The sequence below is a fragment of the Vipera ursinii genome (genome assembly GCF_947247035.1).
Source record: "Vipera ursinii genome assembly, chromosome: 10".
In the NCBI taxonomy this organism is placed as follows: domain Eukaryota; kingdom Metazoa; phylum Chordata; class Lepidosauria; order Squamata; family Viperidae; genus Vipera; species Vipera ursinii.
This window is the reverse complement of record NC_139520.1, coordinates 12,196,434-12,223,038: the sequence shown is the minus strand read 5'-3', so window position 1 is coordinate 12,223,038 and position 26,605 is coordinate 12,196,434. Positions and strand designations below refer to the sequence as shown.

Here is a 26,605-nt window from a genome sequence, read left to right as displayed (position 1 = left end):
AAATATCTCATGAGAGGGGTAATTAGATAAATTTGATTAATAAATAAATAATGTCCAGTTGTCTTCTTATTGTTCTTGATACCATTCTCCCAGTCGCTCTTTCCCTTGAGATTTTTAAGTAAGGGGACCATGTGTCCATTATATTAAAAACAAAGCAACAAGCCTTTCAACAAATATAGATCTACCACGCCACTGAGAAAAGCCTAATTTTATTTCATTCCCAATGCATTGGTTTAATAGCAATAGCACTTACATACTGCTTCATAGTGCTTTACAGCCCTCTCTAGCAGTTTACTGAGTCACCATATTGTCCCCCACAATCTGGATCCTCATTTTACAGACCTCAGGAGGATGGAAGGCTGAGTCAACCTTGAGCCAGTGAGGATCAAACTGCTGGCAGTGGGCAAAATTAGCTTGCAATACTGCATTCTAAACACGGCGCCACCACAACTCTTAATGATCAGGGGACTGGAGGCTAAAATATATAAGGAACGTTTGCTGGAATTGGTTATGTCTAGTCTAGTGAAGAAAAGGATGAGGAGGTGACATGATAGCAGTGTTCCAATATCTCTGGGGCTGCCACAAAGAAGAGGGAGTCAAGCTATTCTCCAAAGTGCCTGAAGGCAAGACAAGAAGCAATGGATGGAAACTAATCAAGGAGATAAGCAACCTGGAACAGTTAGAACAATTAATCAGTGGAACAACCTGCCTCCAGAAGTTGTGAATTGTCCAACACTGGAAGTTTTTAAGAAGAGAATGGACAGCCATTTGTCTGAAATGGTATAGGGTTTCCTGCCTGAGCAAGAGGTTGGACTAGAAGACCTCCAAGATCCCTTACAACTTTATTATTATGATTATAATTATGATGATTATGATGATTATGATTATCTTAAAATGCATAGAGAGTTTTAGTTGTGTGCTGGACACCACTGAAATCTAATTCTGTTACTGCAATTCCAAATAATACAGATCAGGAAAAGACTAGAACATCAGCTGATGGTCGTATAGTTGGTCTCTTTAATCCTTCACACTTTAAAAGGTTCAAGTAGTGCAAGATTGGAAGATTTGGGGTGACCTGGCCCAAAGAATTGCCCAGAGTCAGACACGACTGAATGGGCATCATCATCATCATCATCATCATCATCATCCCTTTATCATGATGACTCCTTCTGTATAAATAATATGTTATAATGCAGGGGTGTCAAACTGCTGGCCCGCGGGCCGGTTGCATCATGCAGAGGCTGCGCCCACCCCAGCTCCGCCAATGCAAAAAAAGTTGCAATACGTCACCCCACGTCATGTGATGTGGTGAATTTGACACCCATGTTATAAAGGGAAGACAGATTCACTTGGATGTTTTTGCTACATGCAAAGGGGAAGGAATATTTATTGACTTGTTTATTTATTATTGTTATTATTTGTACAAATAACTCAAGGTGGTGAACATCTTCAAGACACCTTCCTCCTCCTATTTTCCCCACAACGACAGTCCTTTGAGGTGGGTTGGGCTGAGAGAGAGAGAGAGAGGGATTGGCCCAAAGTCACCCAGCTGGCTATCATGGCTAAGACGGGACTACAACTCACCGTCTCCTGCTTTCTAGCCGGGCGCCTTAACCACTAGATCAAACTGGCTCTCATCCTGTTTATCTTATCTTTGTTCATCCCATCTTTATAAAAGTTTCCCCATGTAGTCAAAGAGCTGAAAGCCAGTGTCACGAGAGGGATTTCCCTAGAAATCCCATCAGAAGTGCAGCTGGCCATAGTTTACTTCAGGCATAAAGGCACCCGAAGTCCTAAAGCCGAATTCCAACATGGAAGATAGAACGTTTAGATCTGACAGGTTCAGGCCCTAGTCAGGATTTACAGATAGTTAGGCAAGTCTTGGAAGGAAGGCACAGATGGTGCCACAAGCTGTCTCGAAAAGTTGTTTTAACGCTTGAGTGCCAACAGGTAGACTTTAGACAGACCTCACAGATGCATGGTGCTGGCTGTAGCATGTTGCAGAATGTGGGCTATCTAGAAGTCTTACCTAGAGCCCTGAGTGGTCCATTTTTCTCATAAGAGTGTAGAACTCTGAGAACTCTTCCAGGTAACCACATACAACCCTGCCTCTCTGCTTTTTGCATATGTTGTAGCAAAGTTACTCTCGTGGCTGAGGGGGCTGAATCTTCAGATCAGGCTAAGAAATCTAGGTGTGAAAAGTCAGGAATTACGGAGATTGTTTTTGCTATGATTCCAGGGCTATAAACACCACCACCACCCTGGCCCTGCCCCCCCCACCACCCCAGCCTCCTGGCTTTCCAAAACCAGCCTGCCTTGTCTGGCTCTGCTTTTCATCATCTTCCTCACATGAAGACGATGAAACCCCTTTCCTTTTCGAAACGTTGCATCCAGCACGAGACTCTTCTCTCCATGGTGGGTGGGAGGTGCAGGATGAATTTTAGCAGGCACCCCTTTACAAAGGAGGGGTTTGGAGTTTGTTGAAAGTAAGAAAGGGGGAAAAATAAAGTATGTCTGAACTGGAACAGGGAACTCCCCTGGGAATGACTAAGCCTGGAGAGAGCCAACTGTGCAAGAGACCCTAAATGCCTGGGACAGGGCTGATCTGCTCCTTCCTTATTGCTTCTCCTCCAGCACCAGGCAGCCTGGTTAACATTCTGCCCAGCCAAATCCGCCTTGTAAGAAGGCAAGCGAGGGGGAAAGAGAGGCACCCCACGAAAAGGGAAAGGAGCGGGCAGCGTTGAGGTTACCCCAGCTCTTCCCGGCAGAAGAAGCCCAAGCCAAGCCTCCAGCCTTCTCCCTTTCTCTCCCCCTCTTTCCCCCTCCCCCTGTGCCTCCCTCCTCTCTTTCTCTCGCCCCCCCCTCCACCCCAAGCGCTCTCTCTCTCTCTCTCTCTCTCTCTCTCTCTCTCTCCTTCCACTAGCTCCAAGCCTCATTCAGCCGCGTTGCCAGCGGAGTGGAATAGGCTGGAGAGCGAGCGAACCAGCAGACGCTGCGCCTCTATACTTGTGAATGGGACTCGCCTGCTCGCCTTTCTCCAGAGGTGATCCGGAGAGAATCCGGGGCCGGCAGATTTCCAGGTAACGGCTGCCTTCCCCCCGCCGGCCCTCGGGTGGCCCTCAAATTCTAGGGAAGGAGGGTGGTGGTGGTGGTGGGGTTTTTCTTCAATTCTGGGCTCCTTTGAGACGGATTTGGAAAGAGGAGGAGGAGGAGAGCGAGCGAAAGATGAAGAGAGGGGGGGAAGTCTGCTCAGCCAGCCGACGGGGCAGAAGGATGCTGCGGAAGGAGTTGGACCGGAGCTTTTTGGGCTCGCTCCGGCCGTCAAGGACGTCAGGAGAGGCAGGGAGAGAAGCAGGGGGAAGATTGGGGAGGGGGCTGGAAAGTGCCCTATAGCCCGACGCGGAGCTTAGAAGGGGGGGGGTCACCAAGCGAGCCGGGCTGGAGAAGAATGAAAAAGGCACAGAGGGAAGCCTCGGAGGCTGAAAATGAGCCTTCAAGATCTCTGGGGAGGGGGCTTTTTGGGGGGGGTCGTCGTCGTCCCCCTTCCTCTGTTCTTGTATTTCTCTCTCTCTTTCTCTCTCTTTGGGTGTGTGTGTGTGTGTGTGTGTGTGTGAGTGTGTGTGTGTGTGTTTGTGTTGAAAGTGAGCTCGGGAGATTTCTTTTATTCCGTTCCACGGTTTTGGCATTCGCGAGCACCGTTGGCCAGCCAAAGCCGAGTCTGGGCTAGCGGAGCCTCCAGGTTCAGACAATCTTAAGCGTTGCAACAATCCGGGCGTTGAAAGCGAGGTGCGTGCGTGCCTGCCTGCGTGGCACCAGAGGCATCTTCAGCTCTCTCTGGGTTGCTCCGGTCGCCGCCCTTCCCCATCCGACTACAAAGCCCATCTTTTAAGTTCTAGATTCCGTCGTTCCTTCTCTCGAGGTCGCTGTGTGTGTGCGTGTGCGTGTGTGTGTGTACGCGCGCGCGCGTGTCCTCGCGGCGCGTGTCCTCGCACGCGCCGCTCTGAATCTCCGGCGGCGTCTTTTGCAAAGCCCACTCGAGACTGCGCGTTCCGACGTATAGCAGCAACCCGTAGGAAAGAAAGTGGTTCCACTCCGGTTCGCTTCTGGGGCGGGAGGGGGGGGGGAAAGGCTGTTTGGGAAGGGGCAGAATCTCAGTAGGAAATGCTGAAGAATTCGCAAATATTCTCCGTGTAAGATGTTTGGGCAGGGAGAAGGGAAAGCGGTCAGACCTTTTCCAATCCGAGATTCGGGAGTCCCTTCCCCCTTCCCCCCCCCCAATCAGAGAGACTTTTATTCTGATTTTTCCAAACGGCTCCATTCTTGCTCCCAACCGCCTTTACTCTGTGGCTTTGGGCGGAAAATCGTTATAGCCTTTGGCTGATCTTTAGAAAATCTGAACCACGGGGGAAGATGGAAAGAAAATGAGCTTAGAAAGCTGTTTGGTCCCTCTGCCTAACGGTCCTTTGCCTAGGAGGCCCTCAAGAGCCCCCATCTTGCAATCTGACATCATCAGAACAACTTCCCCTTTTGGAGCGATGCCCATTGATCCCCAGTGCCTTTAAATATTCATTTCACTGGGCGCTGAACGGAAAGGGGAAGCTAGTTGGCACAGGGGGGATTGGAGGGAAGAAGGAGATGGGAGGTGGGGGAAGAATTCCCCCTTTTATACTTGTTGTTGTTGTTGTTGTTGTTGTTGAAAAGTGAATGCTGCAATGAAGTGGTGTAGGGCATTTGCCCATCAAAGACAAAGGCAAGAAAATCAGGTCACTCTTTCAAGCTACGTTTAACTTCCAAGGAGAAGCAAACGGTTTCTCCACTCACTTTTACGTTCCCAGAACTTTCTGCTCATTTTTGGAAATGGCACAATGAGCATTTCGTGGGCCACTGACCGAGGGTTAAGAAATTAATTAATTTTTATGACTGATGGTCGTAAAAGAGATAGTCAAGTCATAGGGTTTCTGTTAGATGTAAGCAGAATCATGAAGCTTGAAAGCACTGACTGCCCTTGTTTTTTCTCCTCCTCCTCCTCCTCCTCCTCCTCTCTCTTCCTCCTCCTCTTCCTAAGCCCCCCCACCTCCCTAGCACTACCATTAATGTTTGAAAAACATACCATTCTTCTTAGATAATATATCATATTCTCCAGTGAATATTTGCCAAAGAGTACAGCCTTTGTGTGACAATTAAACCTAAGAGTGTTCCTGAGGAAGAACGAGAAATCCTGCAGTTTTTATTTATTTTTTTCTATCTGTGGAAGAAGGGACTGGGGAAATGTTGTGAATGGACGCGGAACTATTTTGTTAGGTGCTGCATTGGGTAGCCTGGCTTCAGCACCATCCAAGGCTAGCAAAAGAGGCAATAAAATAGAGGTGAAATTTGAATGCAGGCAAAAGCTGCAGATTGGTGATCCTTGTTAGAGCTGTTTCAGCAGATTTTTTAAAATGGCATGTCCCAGCCCCCATAAAATATTTGTGGGAGTGCGGTTAGAAAGCAGCTGACCTCAATGCAGCCTGCAAGAAGAGAGATCGGTCCGCAAACTTAAAAACAAAAACAGGTCGCTCCTTGCCAATGCCAACAAAGCTCTCTTTGCTTTCTTTGATTAATGTTGCGGCGGTTGCAATTCTGCATTATAGAATTTTTCTATTTAAAACTCCAATTCCAATAGTGAAACCAGAGGAATCAGATGATGATGTGGAAATACTATTTATACATTCCTCATTCGGGCCTGACTTTGCAGAAATGTACAAAGTTCGCACATTTGGCTAAATTCATTAGCGCAATGAAGTGCTACAATCAGCATCAATAGTCCAGGAAATGATAAGAATTTAATCAAAATTATGATGGGTAATTTCTTATTGAGGGGCAGGGCAAGAACCACTGCAGACAGAGGTGACCTGACAAAATGTATGTTTTCTATCAAGTAAATGTGTATGGATAATAGGAGGATAAACAGGGAAATTTAACCATACAAATGTATTAGTCTGGCCAATTATAATTAGTACTATATCTATCTACATATATATGGTCTTTTCAGTAAATTAAAATTTGTATTTTATAATTTAAGTAATATAGTATAAAACAGGGGAAGTCAATCAGAGAAAGCTTTTTTTAAGGCATAACTAGCTATCAAGTAGAACATCTCGCTCTTACTCTATTTGGGAACAACTTAATAATGGAACAATATTTTTTTATGGAAATGCAAGGGATTTCTGGAATGTGTGCGTTTTATTGCTTCTGATAAATTTGAAGAATCATTTTCTGAAGAATTTGACTATGTAGCTTGTTTGTGGGAGAGCTTGCAGCTCAACCACTTCGGGCTCTCTTAATTGATGATGGAATTGAGGAAAACAACCAATTTAGTGGATGGTTGATCAATTCTCTATGACAGCTATATATATGTATGTATGTATCCATGAGATTTAAAACTGGTGCTATTTGGCTTCTCTGCTTTTCAACCTATCTATCTCACAGCTTCTATGAACATTTTTTGTGGGTGGATTTCTAAGTGGGCCTCGGGGATGTTTAATTAGCTACGATGCTCCTAGTTTGTTGATTAATATTGGGATGCTACATTGAAGTTAGAAATATTTGTTGGAAAGGAAAATGTTAAATATGGCGTATTAATTTATATCACCGGCACACTGCAATCTTCTCATTTTTAGTTGACTTTTAAGCCCCTGTCTCCTGTGCATGGTTATCTGACTGATGTCATATAAATAAATAACACAGCATAAAAGTATTTTTGTGCGGGCTTCAAGTTGACAAAGCCATTATTCCGTCTTTTAAGTTAAGAGTCTGTTAAAAGTAAACTTGGAAAGGATCACAGTTTGATAATACCAGATGATTGCATCAGCTCTTGTTATTGTACCGTTCTTGTGTTTGTTTTAATAAAGGCTCTCATTTCTTGGTAAAACATTCTTTATGCTTTCATGCCTTTAAGCTGTCTTAGCAAGAAATCTATACGTGGGTCTACTACTACCTTCAGTCGTAATTTCTTTAAGAGCTGGAGCTTGGGATCGCCAGAGGGCGCTGGCATTCTTTTCAAGCTCAACTCTCAGCCTGTCAGCTTTTTAGGCCAGTGTGAAAAACTGTGTTGTTACCACTGGTATTGTTTGTCCTCTCAGGGGAGACCGAATACAATCGTGTTGTGGTTCAGATTAATGCTCAGCCAGTTTGTCAGGACTAACATCTTACTACTCGAGTCTTTCTGGCGTTACTTTCAGACTTGTGTGACTCCACCTCGAGAGTTTTCAACAATCCTGTGGGATTTTGACAGCCTGGTGTGGCTGAGGAATGGAGGACAGGCAGTCCTTGACTTACAACAATTCGTTTAGTGACCATTTGAAGTTGGAACAGCACTGAGGGGAAAAAAATGACTTATGACTTACCACACCTGCAGCAAATCATGTGATCAAAATTCAAATGGCTTGGCAACTGACTCGTATTTATGACGGTTGCAGTGTCCCGGGGTCAGGTGATCACTTTTTGCGACCTTCCAACAAGCCAATGCAAAAGTAAGATTCACTTAACAACGATGTTGCCGACTTAATAAGTGCAGTGATTCACTTAACAACAGTGAAAAGGAAGGTTGTAAAATGGAGCAAAATTCACAAAACAACTGTCTTGCTTAGCAACAGAAATGTTGTCCTTAACTGTGGTTTATAAGTCAGGAACTATCTGTAACTAGCTCCAGTTCTAATCTTCCATCTCCTCAAGAATAAATGATCCTCAACCTCTGCGCTGCCTCTTCACAACATGCTAAAATAGAGTAAAATGGTAATTTCTCATTGAGCCCTTCTTGAAATTCAGCTACTGCCTCTGCGTGCTGCATAATCCAAGTCATCACGTTCAGCCATGATGTGACTTACTTATTTAGCTCTTCCATGTTAAGTGAAACCAGTCACTGTGATTAACTTGGATATAGTTTAGCATGTTGACTGAATCAGGCTTAAAAATAAGTAAACTCTCCTTCCATTCAAGCTTGATTTTTGATGATTTCATGGACACATCTATACAGTCTTTCTAGGGTGGGAGTCAGATAATGGAGAATAAATGAAGCTCAGGTTGAATTGTTAGGCCCCTGGTCTTCTCCAAGCTTCTTCTCTTGTTGCAGATATTTCACTACCTAGCCTGGTGATGAAATGTCTAGAAGAAGAAAAGAAAGTTAAGAGAATATGAAGGTGGAAATGGTTTGCCACTGCCATTTTTTGGGCCGTCTTGCTGTAACTTTAATAAGAGTTTCTATCAGAGTACCAAATAATAAACCAGTTTAATGGTAGCATTACATACTTGAATGAGAACTTTCTTTTGAAAATTTATCCTGCCAAGACACTTGAACACAGAGAGTATCTTTTCTATCTCTTAATTTTGTGAGAAGCCTTTGGCCATATCTTACAGATGTTGGAAAATAGAATAATGAGAGATTTAGAAGAATGAGCTTCTTAGTATTTCTACTAATGGATAAATTTCAGAAATGTTCATCCTCCAAGATGACTTGAATAGTTCTAACCAAATATAATATTCCCCTGGCATTTTTTATTTTAATATGAATTTTTGTAGCAAAAGCCTCCAGGTTTTCTGAGAATATTGATTTATTCATAATAATAAAACATATCAAATGCCTTTCCTGAGACCTTCTTGGCCCCAGATTAAAATCTGTCTGTCTGTCTGTCTGTCTGTCTGTCTGTCTGTCTGTCTGTCTGTCTATCTATCTATCTATCTATCTATCTATCTATCTATCTACACACAGTATATATGTATCTGTATATACATATATATGTATATACATATACATATACATATACATACATACATACATACATACATATATATATATAACAGACAATTGAAAATTTCATTTTTTTATTTGTTTAGTTGACTGAAACAGTTGTAGGAATTGCATTAATGATTAGACTATTACTTTTTCCTCTTATGCTCAATAGCTTTTATATAGACCATTCTTTAGGGGTGAATATGAGGCCTTGTACATTTTAAAACAAACATTTAATCTAATATTTATAGGATGTGTTTCCAGGTCATGCCCTTTCTACACAGAAGAATAACCTGTAGACATTTTTGGTGTTTTTTTTTTGAGTTGAACAGTTCTTCTTTTATTTACTGGAATGCTGGACTGAATTACTAGAAGTCTTTATTGGAATACTTCCAGCATTATTTAGAGCGGTCCCTGAGGTTTTTCAATAGTTATGACTCTCAGCGTTCTCAAGCAATAGTCATCATGAGGAAAACTGTTATATTATGCACAGGTAGTCCTTGACCTGTGACCGCAATGGAGCCCTAAACTTTTGTTGCTAAGTAAGACATTTGTTAAGTTGCCCCATTTTACAACCTTTCTTGCCACTGTTGTTAAGTCAGTCCGGGCAGTTGCTTGGTTAGGGGCACAGCTGTTAATTGAATCTGGCTTCTCCATTGACTTTGCTTTTCAGAAGATCACAAAAGGTGTTTGTTACATGACCCTGGGACCCTGCAACTGTCATATACTTTCACAGGCAGTTATATTTCTTTGGGATTTACTCCCTGAAAAACATTGAGTTAAAGAATTCCTTGGAAGGAATAAGCTATGAGAAATTTACATCACCACGATGTAAAAAAGATGTTGAGACTCTAGAAAGAGTACAGAGAAGAGCAACAAAGTTGATTAGGGGACTGGAGGCTAAAACATATAAGGAACGGTTGCTGGAATTGAGTATGTCTAGTTTAATGAAGAGAAGGACAAGGGGGGACATGATAGCAGTGTTCCAGTATCTCAGGGGCTGCCACAAAGAAGAGGGAGTCAAGCTATTCTCCAAAGCACCTGAAGGCAGGACAAGAAGCAACAGATGGAAACTGATCAAGGAGAGAAGCAACGTAGAACTAAGGAGAAATTTCCTGACAGAACAATTAATCAGTGGAGCAACCTGCCTCCAGAAGCTGCTCCAACACTGGAAGCTTTTAAGAAGAGACTGGACAACAACCATTTGTCTGAAATGGTGTAGGGTTTCCTGCCTGAGCAGGGGGGTTGGACTAGAAGACCTCCAAGATCCCTTCTACCTTTATTACTGTTACTAAATCATACAATCTGTCCATGCCTAATCCAGGATCAAAGATTGGACTGTTGGGCTGGGTTGAATATTAAAAAAAATGTTTTTTTTAAGAAGTAGTAGCAGTTTGAGGGGGAATTTATTGTATTCCCCCCTCCCCTTTCAGAATATGAAATAGGGTTAATCAAGTCCTTTAATTATATTGGAAGAGATATTCCATTTCTGTAGTAGCAATCTGTCTTTATGGATGATGGGAGCGTAGTTCAGGAAAGGTTTTAATGAAATTGTATGGTGCTGCTTTGGAGGCTTATAGTCATTATAGGATGAGAACAGCTTCACACAACAGCAACAAAACAATGTCAGTGTCAGATTCTTCTCCTGAAAGACAGAATAAGATGGAGTTTATCCACTTTCTCCTGGGGCAGGGAGGTGAAAGAAAACTATACATTTACACTGGTTAAACAGTGTGGAATACTACTGGAGTGGTGCTCTTGCGTGTTTGATGTCCAAATAAAAGTTAAAAACTACATGTGCTGTTCCGAAGCCCTTAATCTTCGTTGTTATACCCAGATGTTAACTGTTAAGCTTATATCTAATTTAAAAGGTATAATTGTTGGGTGGGGGGGGGGAAAGGAAAAGTTTTCCATTGCAGGTGGTCCTCGACGTAGGACCACAATTGAGCCCAACATTTCTTGCCTAAGTGAAACAGTTGTTAAGGGAATTTTGCCCCATGTTACGATCTTTCTTGCCACAGTTGTGAAATGAATCACTGCAGTTGTCAAGCTAGCAACCCGGTTGTTAAGGGAATCTGGCTTCCTCCATTGACTTTGCTTGTCAGAAGGTCATAAAAGGGGATCACCTGATTCCGGGATCGTCATGAATATGAGTTAATTGGCCAGCATCTGAATTTTGATCACGTGAGCATGGGGATGCTGCAAGGGTCGTAAGTGTGGAAGTCACTTTTTTTCCAGTGCTGTTGTAACTTTGAAGTGTCACTGAATGAACTGTGGTAAGTTGAGGACGATCTGCATGCTAAGTCAAGAACAAATGATCTATTCTAAGCCTCCATAAACGGCGTGTCTTATTTAATTTGCATCTGAACTTTGTACAAATTACAATCATTTATAATGCAAGGTTTACTGGGATGTGTGCTAACTCTCAATGAAGATGGTTGAGTGTGGTTATGCAAATCCATGTCTTTGAGTGGTTCACACAATGAATTTGTACTTTTGACTGTTTACTGCATCCCCAAGCATCATGATGGAACCCGTGCATGGCTAAATCCAGATCACGTTATCTACCTGATTGGAGATGGAAATTAATATGATGTTGCTATTTCATAGTTCCAAGTGAGAAGCCCTCATCAATAAGGTGGCAAGTTTAAATATGGAGCTTCATTTTCCTCCATAGGAATATAATTAGAGATCAATGTCTAAACTGCACATAATAATATTCAGTATGCAAATAGTAACACTTTTTGAACAATCTGATTTTGTTTTCAACTAACATTTCCATTTGTTCTTCCATGTGCAAATATTCAAATTACCTTCTCACACTTGTGAGTTTTCTCACACAGTTCAATGGAGCAAATACAATATCTGCAAGATTGCTAAATGAGGTTAAGTGTAAAAGATGTCAGAATAAGGAGAGAAAACTTCTACTTATCTGTACACGGACATTTGAAATAGCTGGTAACATCTGCACATCATGCTAAGTCATAATCAGTTACTTAATCATGATTTATGGCTTAGAGTACAACAGGCCATTGTGACCTAACCAACAAACCATGATTAAAGCAATCCAGAGCTTAGCTCAATGTATGCATTGTGCCAATGGGGCAGATCCTGGTTTGGTCTTATTTCAGGTAAACCCATTGAAACCCATTAGATGTGCATAAATCATAGCTAACGTACTGCATTAATTTTAAAAGGTCTGATTTTAGCATAAGGCTGGGTCCAACCTTGGCATTGTTAGCAGACATAATTTCATTATATTTGAATGGCATCTCAGAGAGTTATTTCTTGAAAAATAAATTTATCATCTGAGTTGTAGAGAACCAATGTTTCATACACTACTTAAGTATGAGGATAATTTAAAATGTAATCAGAACCTTGGTAATTAAAATGATTGAAATATCAGTGTTCTTCCAATTTCTCAGGTGAATTAAAATGTGTGTGCACATATATATGTGAACACACTTACAGTACATATATATCTTTACTTGGTCACTCTCTGTGTGTCTCTCACACAAACATATACTCACCCTACTAAAAAAAATAAGAATCAAGACAGGTATGTTGGAGAAGTTATATTGTTCAAAGTAATTGCTGATATCATATCCGCAACAATACTTCTAAGAGATTTGCTTCCCCAGGAAAAGCAAAAAGTAACAGAGTCTCAGAAAACAGCATATACGTAAGAAACTTTTGTGGGCCACATAGCAACTGTCAGTCTGATGCTTGCAGCGAAATGAAATGGAAAACAAAATGAGAAATGCAAAAACACAGATACACAACTTATAAAGTGGGTCCCCTGAAACCTAAGGCAGCAACTGTAAACTTCCAGGTGTTTTTTTGGATTCCTGAAAGCCCCAAGGATGACGAGACTGAAGATAGATAGTAAGAAATATCTGGAACACAACTGCTTCCCCATTTAATGTAGTGCCCCAAGATTCTCTATTCTTGTGCATTTTTTACCACGTTCCTTATCAGACCTATCACTTGTTCTTAGAAATATCATCCTGGATATCTGTATGAGATATTTCAAGCCAGGGGTAATGATATTTCTATTTAAACCAGGTAGTACCAAAGACGCTTTTTCACAAGGCAACTAGATTTTCTTGTTTTTCTGTGAAGATGTTTTACTTTGCATCCAAGAAGCTTCTTCAGTTCTGACTGGATGGTGAGGGATTCCCCACCATCCAGTCAGAGCTGAAGAAGCTTCTTGGATGAGAAGTAAAATGTCTTCAGACAAAAACAAAAAAGTCCTGTTGCCTCCTGAAAAAGCACCTTTGGGACAAGCATGACCTGAATGACTGAGAATTTCCATAGACATTTAAACCAGGTAGGAAATTTGGCCTCAGCCTAAAAAAATGTCTGAGATTAGATGTCAGACGTGGGCACTACTATTGCCTGTAAGTGTGATGAAAATTCATATTAGGGTAAACCAAAATGGTATTAGGTAATTGATAATTCAGCAACGTTGTGTGGAGATCCAGCCATTGTCTTCACAGGACCCAGATTGTTGGGGGCAATTAAGCTGACTTTGTAATAATGCCGCTTGGGGGGGGGCGAAAGCCCTAATAAGCAGGCATATACATAGAATGAAGGCTACTGCTAAGCACATTGATTTGTGCTTTAGATTGTAAGCCGCCTTCTTCGGAGAAGGGCGGGATATAAATGGGATTAAAAATAAAAAAAAATAAAAAAATGTCAGATAAATCAAACCACTATGTTAAATCATGATCTAGTTTGTTTGAACATACTTTGCACTGTGACTGTAATAATTTGTTAGCTAGTGTGGATTTGGCAGGTTGTATAAATGATTTAATTCAGTGGACCAAGATTCAACAGAATGTAATGGACTAACAGAGTTGGAAGGGACCTTGGAGGTTTAGGTTTAGGTTGATTAAATTTATTTATTTAGATTTATATACCGCCCTTTCCCGAAGGACTCAGGGCCACTCACAACAATAAAAAGTTAAAAGATATAAATACAAAAATTAAAAGAGGATTAAACAATATAAGAAATAGGAACAATTTAAACCAATAAAAAAACCCAATGTAAAAACTAAGATCAGTCCAGGCCCGCTTGTTGGAATAACCAGGTCTTTAGGTCACGGCGGAAGGATCGAAGGTCGGGGGCCGTCTGAAGCTCCGGGGGTAGTTCGTTCCAGAGGGTCGGTGCACCCACAGAGAAGGCTCTCCCCCTGGGGGCCGCCAGCCGGCATTGCCTGGCAGACGGCACCCTGAGGAGGCCGATTCTGTGGGAGCGAACCGGGCGATGGGAGGCTGACATTGGCAGCAGGTGGTCTCACAAGTACCCCGGGCCTAAGCTATGTAGGGCTTTAAAGGTGATTATCAGCACCTTGAATCGCACCTAGTCTAATCCCCTGCTCAAGCAGGAGATCCTATACCATTTCAGACAGAGGGCTTTCCAGTCTTTTCTTAAAAACCTCAGTAATGGAGCACCCAGAACTTCCGGAGGCAAGCAGTTCCACTGGTTAACTGTTCTCACTTTTAGGAAGTTTCTCCTTTATTGCAGGTTGGTTTTCTCCTTGATCAGTTTCCGTCCATTGCTTCTTGTCTTGCCTTCTGATGCTCTTCTCTGTGGCAGACCCTCAAATATTGATACACTGCTATCATGTCTCCCTAGTTCTTCTTTTCATTAGACTAGACATATCCAGTTCCTCCAACCATTCTTCTTTATATGTTTTAGCCTCCAGCCCCTTATGTCAACACGGCTAACATCAGATGGTCTTGCTTTGACAAAAGATGAAGAAGCAGCTATTTTATATTTCTACCTGTGTATCACTTTTAGAGTTAAAGTTAGATGAAGATGGAAGGGGGAAGGAAGAACATGCATGGACATAATAACATAGCAGCAAAGCATTTTTCATGGTTGTATGTAATAAGAGGAGATAAGAACTGGCGGGTTAAGCTTAGGAGGGAAAACTCACCTTTCAACTAATTGGAGAATGTGATTTATGACGGTTAACTAAAGAAGGGAACTATGCTTTAATATTATTGTGCTCAGGGGAGCGGAATCCAGATTTCGGCTTTAACTAACTATTGCCAATGTTATATTGCTCTAATAAAGACTTAAGGTAAACAATGCCTCAGAGTTTTTTGAAGAGTTCCTCGTTGAAAGCTTGACATCAAGCCAAAATCATCTTTATTTATTGCTATTACTAATCTGGGTTTGAAGCGTTATGTGCATTTAGCCATTTTATGATGGAAGGTCATCCTTGGGAAAATCTATCTATGTACTTGCTAAGAATTGATACTGACTTGGTGACACAAAATCAGTCAGTAATGGAAGAGGGCTATGAAATTCGCTAGCTCTCTAGTTAGGTCTTAGCCCATGCAATTTCATTATTCAAGATCCTGTTTTCCTGATTATCTCTGGCAAAGCAATTATTTTGCATGCTGGTTTGCAGCCAGATGTGCCATAAATTATGGCAGTAATCCAACTTCGTTCCCCATCCCCCAGTTCCTTTTTAGATAATGAAAATCAAATTTGGGCCATGCATGCAGGATATTTAAATGTTTAAAGAACCAAATTGTTTTTAAAAACATCCTCTTTTGCAATTTTAGTTAACTTCAAAAGTAATGGAATCTTCATTGATAGGATTATTTTCTTTTCTTAAAAAAAAAAAAAAACATTACAAGAGAGAAGATTCAGAGTAAGCATGCTCAAAATACCAAGGGGGTATGTGGGAAGCCTGTTTTGTTTTGAGCTTGAAACAAAATTTTACAATAAAAGTTGAGTTGTATATATTTTGTGGGAACAAAACCAGAAATGAATGAAGTGTTTGTCCTGATTTCAGAATGAACCTCTTAGAATGTTAGCTGTTTTTCTCTCTTTGTGGAACACTTGAACATAGCTTTATGATTTGAAGCTGCCATTTCAAGTTTTCAAACACATCCCTACAAACTAGTATGCAATTGTTTTTCGGAAGATGGGATTCTCTTCGATCATGGTACATGGAACTGGGGAACAGAAGATTTTAGAAAAAGAAGCTAACGTAGGTTGCTTAGGCCTTAGTGCAGGCAGTGTGTCTTCGGAAGCATTTTATCTGGGAGTAGGGCTGTGATTTGGGATAAAGGTGTTTATTTTGGTTCTTCCCAACTGACTGTGTTGATCATTGCAGGAATTGGGTTTGTACTGAAAAGAAGGACTAGGGGTGACATGATAGCAGTGTTCCAATATTTGAGGGGTTGCCACAAAGAAGAGGGGCTCAACTTTTCTCCAAAACACCTGATGGTAGAACAAGAAGCAGCTGGTGGAGAGAGAAGCAACCTAGAACTAAAGAAAAAAAACCTAATAGTGAGAACAATTAACCAGAAGTTGTGGGTGCTTGAGCAGAGGATTGGACTAGAAGACTTCAGAGGTCCCCCTGTTAATTCTCTCTGTGTGTCAGAATTTATTTATTTATGTGGGGGCAGAGTTTAACTGAAGTGTGTAAGTTCCGGGTTATTAGTAAAGCACTAGGGTGGAAACAAGACTTGGAACTCCAGTTTCTTGGATGTTTCAGTCTACAATTCCTGGCATCCATGAGCCGTTGGAATGAGAGCTGCATTCCAATACATCATAAAGAATTGAAGACATGGAAGCCTGGGAGACATTCTTTAATCCTTGAAGTTAACAGCATTTTAATATCTGACTATCTGTCACCTTTCTGGCTTTACCTAACTCCTTCTATTTCTTCCAGCTGCAGTGTGATCTGGTCCTCAGCCCCGATGATAATATTCCCCCACATCGAGTGTTCTTCCTTCTTTAAAAAGATTTCTCATGCAAAAGGTGTCAATCAAACTTTTTCCTTGAATTCTCATCATCAAAATAATATAAAATCTGTCATTCTCTCTATCCTTGCTCGGGAGATTTACTGTGAGATTGTCTGCTTCAAAAGAGGAGGTGGGAAGGCAAGAAATATTTCAAGGAATGAAGCCAGAAGGTTTAAAAGTATCATTATAAAAGAAGTGTGTTTGTGTGGATCAGTTCCCATATGGTTTCTTTGCAGAAGCAAGTTAAAATATATGAAAGTGTTAGCTCAGCCTCAAATAAGAAACTTCATACATTTTTGCAAGCCCATTGACTCTGTCACCTTGGTGGTTTAATATGTACACACACACAAACACACACACACACACACACAGAGAGAGAGAGAGAGAGAGAGAGAGAGAGAGAGAGAGAGAGAGAGAGAGAGAGAGAGAATATATTTCTACACACAGTAATTGCAATTATGAGGTTACTATGGTTGTCTCTTACGATTAACCACACAAAAAAGTCTTAAAGGAATAACATATTTCATGATCAAGACATTATTTTTTTAAATAGCATATGATCCTAGAGCCTGCGTATTCCAATCATAAGCATAATTATTCCAGCCGATTTCAGCAGACTTATTCTCTTGTATAACAGCATTCCCTCGCTTTAAATTTGGAGTTAATTTAAAATCTGCACTAAGGTAAAACCAAATCTGATTTGGCATTGAGAATTGTGCTGAAATCAAAGAACACTTCTGTCCTATTTCCTCGACTCCCACCTCCTGTGATTCATTTAGTCCTGTATTTAATGCCAAGTACAGTACATTTTAAAATAGCCCCCCACCCTTTCAATATGCATAATTCCCTGTGGGGGAAATTGTACTAATGTTAGTTTAGCGTTCCTATGAAATTGGGCCAGAGATAAGCTTGGTTGAAATAGTCCAGGTAATAGCAAAAATGCTGTTGTGATTCAGGGTCAGCCTGTGGGTTCGGCAGTTGGGTCGGACGATTCAGAGGAGGAGGAGGGGGGTGTTGGAGAGGTTGCTGAGGGTGTTGGAGAGCTTGCTGATGAGAGCCCTCAGCCAGGCCCCTCCCACCTGGTTACGATGCAGACCCAGCTGTGTGAGCCTGACAGCGTGTATGAAGATGACCCCTGTTCAAGGATGCCCAATGCAGGAGGCAGTCAATCAGGAGTAAACAGAGGAAGGCAATGGGGCACCTCGGAAGGAGGCAGAGAGAAGCCACGCCCTGAACTGTTTAAAAGGGGAATGCGTGGGAGGGCTGGTTTGCTGAAGGCAACCATTTGAATAGCTCCTGTTTCATGGTTCGTGTCTTGTTTTTGCTCTGTTTGCTTTTGTGTCCATAAATTTGGCAGGCTTAGTTCCAGCCTCTTGCCTTCTTGTAAAGGGGTTGTCCCTGCCTTATCTGCAGGGCCGGTAGTAGGCTGGTACAGAACAAATGCAAAGTATACTTTTTTGCAGAGATGTGATGGGTAGTGTAAAGGTGAAAGAGTCTCTACTAGTCATTTACTCAGCTAGTCATTGCTGACTATAAGTCACGGTGCTCATCTCCGCTTCAAGGTCATTGGGCCAGCAGTGTCCAAAGACATTATGGTGGTTATGTGGCCAGCAGGATGTCATTGAAGCACTGCTACCTTCCCGTCAAAGTGGTACTTATTTATCTACTTACTTGCATTTGTATGTTTTCAAATTTCTAGGTTGGCAGGAGCTGGGGTGAGGACAGGAGCTCACCCCGTCTCGTGTGGCACTCAAATCTTGAACCTGGGTTGCCAGCTTTCCAGCTGACAAGCCCACCATCTTAACCGCTGAGCCACCAATGTGACTGGTGCTTTCCCTCCAAATCAATGTGCTTAGAATCAGAGTAGCAGGGGCCAATTCCATGGGATCCATATAATCACAGTGGTGCCACGTTTTAAGTAAATTTAAAGTGTTAAATTATTGGAGCCAGTTTGCTGTAGTAATTAAGGCCTTAGGCTAGAAACCAGGAGACGGTGAGTTCTAGTTCCACTTTAGGCGTCAAAACCAATCGGGTCACTTTGAGCTAGTCACTCTCTCTCAAGTCTAATCTACCTCACAGGAAATAGGAGGAGGAATTAGTATGAGGTAAATTTGCCACCTCGAGTTGTTTATAAATATTAACAAAGGTGGGTAAAAATCAATCCATAGAATAGAATAGAGCTGGAAGGGACCTTGGAGGTCTTCTAGTCCAGCCGCCCTGCTCGAACAGGAGAACCTATACCGTTTCAGACAAGTGACTGTCTAGTTTCTTCTTAAAAACCTCCAGTGATGGAGCACCCAATCAAATAAATAAAACCTCAGATGCTTAGTTTTTTTAAAAAAAAAATCTTCAAGGTTAGCGAGCAGATATTTCATTTGAATTGAGTTGCTCCATCATAAAGACCCCAGAGTAACTAATGTTTCCTCCTTTTTTATTAGGCTTGTTGAAGGGGAAGAATTGTCTTTTTGCTTCTTTTATTAATTTCTCTCTTATTGCTTATTGTCTTCTTTCTGTGCATTTTGCATTAACAAACTAAGGGAAAATAAAGTTATGTTCCTTCCTTGGGACCTTCTGTCTCCTTATTTCAGCAGGGTAGAGTCAGAATAAAACGTTGGTTACAGATATGACCTTTACAGTGTGCAGATGCAGATAAGATGCTTCAGAAATGAAGACAAAGATCTAACACTGTAAATTTAATAATTAGGCCTCACCTGCTCTCATTTATCCCTGAACTGATAATAGTGGGCCAATTTTTTGACATTTTGAAGCTTAGCAGATGGTGATATTGTACTATCTGTGTGTGTGTGTGTGTGTGTGTGTGTGTGTGAGAGAGAGAGAGAGAGAGAGAGAGAGAGAGAGAGAGAGAGAGAGAGAGAGAGAGAGAGATTGCAGAATCACTGTAGTTTATAAATATAGCGCTGGAATTTATGCTAGAGCGAAATTGCACAGGGCTGGATTATTTTTAAAGCATGGAAATCATTCTTGTAGATGAGGTGGAAATTTTGAAAAACTGGGTAAGGATGAATTAAAAAAAGATTTATATGGATTTATATAGGCTTAGAGAGAGCTATGGATTATAGCTGTATAGGTAGTCGAGTTTGTTTAGTGACTGTTTCAAGTTACCACAGCACTGAAAAAGTGACTTATCATTGTTTTTCACACTTTTGACTATTGCGGCATCCCCATGGTCATGTGTCAAAATTCAGATGCTTGGCAACTGACTCATATTTTTTTTTAATTCCATTTATATCCCGCCCTTCTCCGAAGACTCAGGGCGGCTTACAAGCTTAGCAGTAGCCTTCATTCTATGTATATGCCTGCTTATTAGGGCTTTCACACACACCTCCAAGCGGCATTATTACAAAGTCAGCTTGATTGCCCCCAACAATCTGGGTCCTCATTTTACCTACCTCGGAAGGATGGAAGGCTGAGTCAACCTTGAGCCTGGTGGGACTCGAACCTGCACTAGTTGCAGGCAGCTGGTGTTACTTAAGGAGGCATTAGCCCACTGCTCCACCAAGGCTCTTATATTTATGATGGTTACAGCATCCTGGGGTCATGCGCCCTTCTGACAAGCAAAATCAATGGGGAAGTCAGAGTTGTTTAACAAGTGTGGCAAGAAAGGTTATAAAATAGGGCAAAACTCACTTAACAAATGTCTCAGCAACAGAAAATTTGGGCTAAATTGTGGTCATAAGTCAAAGATTATCCCATGGGCTTATAGACCTAGAAAACCCTTTATTGCTCAAAATCCAGATACCCACAAGACCATCTCCAACTGGGATCAACTTTACTAGATAACCTAGTGAGAAACACCACATTCTCCTACATTTTGGAAAAATTGAAAGTAGCTGAAGCTGGAAGATACGGCTGTTCTGTGCTAATGCCAGGGCTCTGGAATTGTCTCCCAGTGGAAGATCAGGCTATCTTCTCTCCCATATACTAAATAGCTCTCTAGGATGAGCTTCATTAAAAGGATAGCAGTCTCTAAATTATCTCTCAAAGATTCTAAAATGTAAAGAATCATTGCCAACACTGTCCTGTTCCAGCTTTTCAATTATTATTGGACTTGTTTTTCTTGTTTATTATTGGACTTGTTTTTCCTTGTTTTTCTGGGATGTCTCCTCTTAGCAAGACACTCAAGCATAGCTGTTGAGTTACTCTTACATTTGCTACCTTTGTGGCATGCCAGTAGGCTTGGTGCAGTTTGTTGACAAATTTGGGCCCTCCTGGGAAGGATCTTCTCATCGCACACTTTGGGGGAGATGTCAAGTTGTGCAGGATAATTGGCAAATTTTGACTTCCCTTCAGCAGGACTAAAAGAGCAGTTATTTACTTCACCATAATGTATGTTGCAGCTTTATTGCCTCTGATCACTGAAGGAAGAGTAATACAAAAGTTGGCAAGCTAGGACTCTCCTGGGAAAAACCCCTTCAACAGGTAGAGGATTTGTTTGTGTGGGATTATGGCTTATTGACAATACTTTAAATTAGTTAGTTAATTAGCAGAAACATCAGGAATTGGCTGGCACAGTCATAAGACCATAGAACAGACATGTCAAACACAAGGCCCGGGGGCTGGATCCGGCCTGCAAAGTGGTTTCATGTGGCCCACGAAGCCATCTTGGAAACAGTGAGGGAACGGCCCCCACTGCCTTGGCCCTGGCCCAGAGACTCTCCTCCTGCCAGAGACCCTCAGATCTGTCCCACTGCTGCCCAGTCCCCCATAGGCACCCTTGATGCCAACTATGTAGAGCTGGCCACGCCCACCCAGTAGGCCATACACACTCTAGCCATGCCCACCCAGTAGGCCATGCCCACCCTGGCCACGCCTACCCAGCCCCCTGAGGGCAACCGCAATGCTGATGCGGCCCTCAATGAAATTGAGTTTGACACCCCTGCCATAGAAGAAACAGCTGGCATTTGACAAGTGTTGATGGTAGAAATATTATTATTATTATTATTATTATTATTATTATTATTATTATTATTATTATTATTTAATAATCAGGTAATATCAATAGTAATAGACGCCTTGGGTGCAATCCCACCGTTGGAGCACCACTCAACATTATCGGCATTGACAAAATCCTTATCAGTCAATTGCAAAAGGCAGCTTTATTCAGAATAGCTTACATCCTCAGACTATACCTCTAACATCATCAGGCATCCACATATGCCTATTGCAGGTTTTTGGGAGGGACTAGAAAGATGGACAAAAATGCCAATCTAGCCTAAACAACTGAGTGATGGTGCAATGACTCATAATTATAAAATCAGTAAAGTTTCAAGAGAGCTAGCCTGCCATCCATCTATTCATTGTCAAGAAGTCTTAAGGCTAATCCAGACATGCAGAATTTAAAAGTGAGGTTTGATCCAAAAATGCCTACCAGTTTCTATTCAGAGTATTGAGGACTAAAGCCCAGTTGTGTTGGCAGGGCTAATATAGAGTAGCATGCCATCATAGTAGAATTCGAAGGGACCTTGGAGGTCTTCTAGTCCAATCCCCTGCTCAAGCAGGAGACTCTATATCATTTCAGACAAAAAGGTTGTCAAGTCACTTTTTGAAAGCCTACAGTGATGGAGCACCCACAACATTTGAAGCTTAGTTATTTGTTGATTGCTCTCAGCATTAGGAAATTTCTCTTTAGTTCTAGGTTGCTTTTCTCCTTGGTTAGTTTCCATCCATTTTTTTCTTTCTTACCTTTTGGTGCTTTGGAAAATAGTTTGACCCCCTGCTCTTTGTAGGAGCCCCTCAAATATTGGAACACTGCTATCATGTTTCTCCTAGTCCTTCTTTTCATTACCTAGCCCTAGACATACCCAATTCCTGTACCTGTTCTTCATATGTTTTAGCCTCCACCCTCCCCAATCATTCTTGTTACTCTTCTCTGCACTCTTTCCAGAGTCTCAATATTTCACAAGGTTGGCTTTCTCACAGAATTGTTCGTGTGTGTGTGTGTGTCGTAAAAGTCATACAAACACATGAATAAAACATTTTGGACTCTATTTGAATTCGTGAGCAAAGTTAATACATATGGCTAATCATATTGAAGTAGCTGAGAGTAAGAGAGAAACTCAAAAGTATCATTTTTGACCAAAAGGACTCTGATAGGCAAAATTTAAATGAAGAAATATAACCCAATGTGAGAGACTCCATCACATCACCCAACCTTCTCCTCTTTCAACATCTCCATATATAGAGTTGTAGCATTTATTGCCTTTAACAACCATAAAAACAGTAGGAGATCCATTGAATGTGCAAGGAACTTTAAAACTCTATGAAGTGCTTCAAAGGCACCTAACTGGATTCACTTCTTTGAAGTATGTCCTCACTGATTTACAAATCTGGGAGTCATTCAATGGAAGCTTTATTGAACTGAAACAGCCTTTCAAACCTCTGCACAGCCCTGAGATTAGCACTTCCAAATCACTTTAGAGACACCACCTCTGATCAAATGGTGGTTCTGTCTAATTAACTAAGATAAACATCTATCTTTGAGATCAATTGTGTTTCCATTTGATGAGCATAATCCATTGAAGCAGACAGAGGAAAGAACAGTTAGTAAAATCTGAAGTGTGTTATCAAAAGCAGGGGTAAGAGTTGTTAGTTAGGAGTATAATTGATAGAGAATGGAGAACTTCACTAGCAATAATTTCTTGTCATTAACACTTCAGTTTTTCATCTTTGTAATTATGAATCCTTTCTTGAAAATAATAAATAAATAAATCAAGTGAAAGGGTATCATTTCAGCCCAATCAATCTAATGCTTTGACATTTATGTAATTTTCTTTTTATTGCATTTATAAAGCAGCAGGACTTTTTTTTTGCATCGTCTATATAGTCCATAATCAAAACATTAAAAGAATAAGAGGAGTTTTTGGTGGAAAAGAAAGGGGAAATTCAGAGAAGTACGGATTGATTGGGAGGATTATAATCTGAACATTTGTTCAGGAAGTGGGGATTTTAAAGATGTGTTTTATTTGATGATCCAAATCATTCAACTCCTTCTCAGAAGTAAGATATGTTTAATGAGCTGAACTTATCCAACTATGTATTGGCCTGATTGGATGAAGTGCCTTGTATGAGAAATTTCATGCAAACAGGAAGGAAGGAAGGAAGGAAAGGAAGGAAGGAAGGAAGGAAGGAAGGAAGGAAGGAAGGAAGGAAGGAAGGAAGGAAGGAAGGAAAGGTTGAACTCATGTAGCACCAGTCCACTAGATAGATCTGCCCCATAAATCAGCTTCATTGAGATTGACTAACAAACAGCATCTTGCAAGTCAGATTGTGCTTCACATCCTCCTACTTGTTATATACTCCAATGAATTAGGAAGGTATGTGTCTAAAGTATTTCCAAATTTCATCTCCCTGAATTAAAACAAAATACAATGTTCTTGCATACCTAGGAGGAGAAAGGTGTATTGAGATGTCACTTTGAGTTATTTGTAAAAATAATAAAGGCAGGATACAAGTAAATATTTTTTTAAAAAAAATACGAGTTAGAGACTAATGTACATTTGCAACCACCTTAATTTCTATTACGTTTAGTTATGGCTGAAAAAAGACTTGATCTTGGGTCTTGCCAATCTTAGTACAACATCTTAACCACTATATCATGCTGAATGTTGCATACTACTCATAACCAGCCTTTCACAATTTTTCCACGGAGTTGGGTTTTTTTAAATATTTTTTTTTCATAGCTATTTGTCTCTACGTGTCATGAACACATGGAGGCATAGCTTTTGAACACTTCTGCTAATCTATTTAGCTGTTAATGCAAATTGCTCAAAGATTTGGAAAAAAAACAGCAACTCTAGCTTTTTTTCTTTTCTTTAGGATGTTGCCATTTAAAATGAAAATCCCTACAGGGTATTTTTTTTTTAAAAAACAACACACTAATGTAACTACCATTGTTGGCATAGTCAAGCTTTCTTCAGAAAGTTTTCATGTCTTTTGATTGTTGATCAGAGAAAGATGACTATTAGGAATGATGCTTATCAGCTCCTAGTGCAAAATATTTTCCAGCAGAATGGGATTGTTATTTACATCTTAGAATAAGGGACTCTGCGGTGGCCAGTGGCCTGAAATAAGAGCGAGCTTCTAGAAATGGACTTAACATGGTTACTTTTCTGAAAATGGTTGCTCTGCCATTTTCGGAGTTTTAGCTAAGGAAAGGATTATGCTTAGAATTTGAAGTAGCATCCAACCCTCCTTTTTGGGGAGGAAAGGTCAAGTGGAGAATTAGTCACAGGAGCACAAGATATGACTCTCTCAATTGCCTCTTGAGACTTACAGTATCTAGTCTTTCTCAAGTAAGAGCTGCCGTTTTGGGGAGATACCTGTGAAATAGGCATAAAACAGTAAAGTGTCTACTTTGAACTCTACCCTTGTGGTTCTGGTTGTCTGCACCTGACATTATCTCAGTTTATACTATATTTGCATCATCCACCGATAAAAATAATTTGTGTTCTTTTTTTTCTATAGCCTTTAAAAAGACTTCCAGCTTTTTTCTGTCCTCTTTCATTTGTCCTAGTTCTTTTGACTGTTTATTCTGACAAGTTTTGGACCTTTTTTCTGATGGTGCAGCATGAAATTACACAGAAGGAAGAATGAAAAGGAAGACACTTGGTAGCGGGTAGACAATAACTAGTAGCTTTGAAATGGAGGTGGCTGAGTGAACTTGGAGAACCTGGCCTTTGAAGCACAGCTGAAAGACCATGCTTTCCAAATCCTCCAAGAATAGACTTGATGAACTAGCCCTTAAGGTGAAACTAGCTCTGTCAAACTGAGCTTTCCAAGAGAATTAGGTTGCTAGGATTCTATCTTCCACAATTGCATTTCATAAATAGATGATAGTGAGCTAGAGATGTATTGCCCCGTTCCCATGGGTGGAAAATAGCTCTGTAATTGTGGATAGTAAATGCCACAGCAGAACAGCAGACAAAGGTCGAGTCATTTTTATTTAAAACAAACAAACAATAGACTGAGTAAAATAGTATCTAATGTATTCTGCAGGATGTCAACATGTAGAAAATTCAATTCTCTGCCACCTTTACAAAGATATTTCTAAATGTATTGTTCCTTTTACATTATTCATAGATTTTGCTTCATGCTTTTATTTGGAAAACCTTTGCCATATGGATGCCAAGGAGTGACTAGTTGTGTTTCTCCGTTGTTGGAATGCTAGGGCTACTACAAAATGTCATGGCTTCCAAAGTTCAGAGAACAGCAACTAAGAGGCTGCCACAAAGAAGAGGGGGTCATGTTGTTCTCCAAAGCACCAGAGGGCCAGACAAGAAACAATGGTTGGAAATTGGCCAAAGAGAGAAGCAACCTGGAATTAAGGAAAAACTTCCTAACAGTGAGGACAATTAACCAGTGGAACAGCTTGCCTTCAGAAATTGTGGGTGCTCCATCACTGGAGATTTTAAAGAAGAGATTAGAGAGTCACTTGTCTGAGATGGGGGGGCTGGACTAGAAGACCAGCATGGGGCTGGACTAGAAGACCTCCAAGACCTTCCAGATTCCATTCCATTCTGTCTGGGCAAGCAAATTGATTAGTTACTCTAAGGATACAGCAGAAAGCTGCACTGCTTCCTTGAGGCATGGAAGGATTTAGAATGGGTGGCCATGTAAATTTTACACTGGCTGATGGTTTCAGAATGCGGAATACTTACTTTTAAGCAGGCTTTATTGACCTAAAAGGGAGGCTGTCATCTTGAAAATGATTATATCTGAAAATGGTGTGCTTACAGTTGCTATTGATTAATACAACTGAAGGATGTTAGGCTGAAAAAAAATCTATTTTCCACAGGCTGTTTATTTTGTAACGTAGTCAAGCTTTATGCTGTTATACAGAAGCTCTTTATTTGTCGTTACTGAACTGTGGATGTTTTCAAACAGACAGCAATGTGGCAGCTTCTTAGATTTCAGGGAGGGACTGCCATACTGCCATAGGATGTGATATTTTGTAGCTTTTTGCTATGGGGTTAAACCAGACATTTCCTTGTAAGAAAACAGGTTCAGCATCATGGACAACAATAACAGCATAACAGAGTGGAAAGG

The 26,605-nt window shown here is 41.0% G+C and overlaps 1 protein-coding gene across 1 annotated transcript in view; it reads left to right on the top strand.

Moving 5' to 3' along the window:
• The first annotated feature begins 2,964 nt into the window (after positions 1-2,964).
• The window catches only part of CDH11 (cadherin 11), a 116,277-nt gene continuing 92,636 nt past the window's right edge, over positions 2,965-26,605 (top strand). Inside the window, exon 1 of the mRNA XM_083370509.1 lies at positions 2,965-3,080. The gene's annotated coding sequence lies outside the window, so the exon portion shown is untranslated. The remainder of the gene's footprint in view (positions 3,081-26,605) is intronic.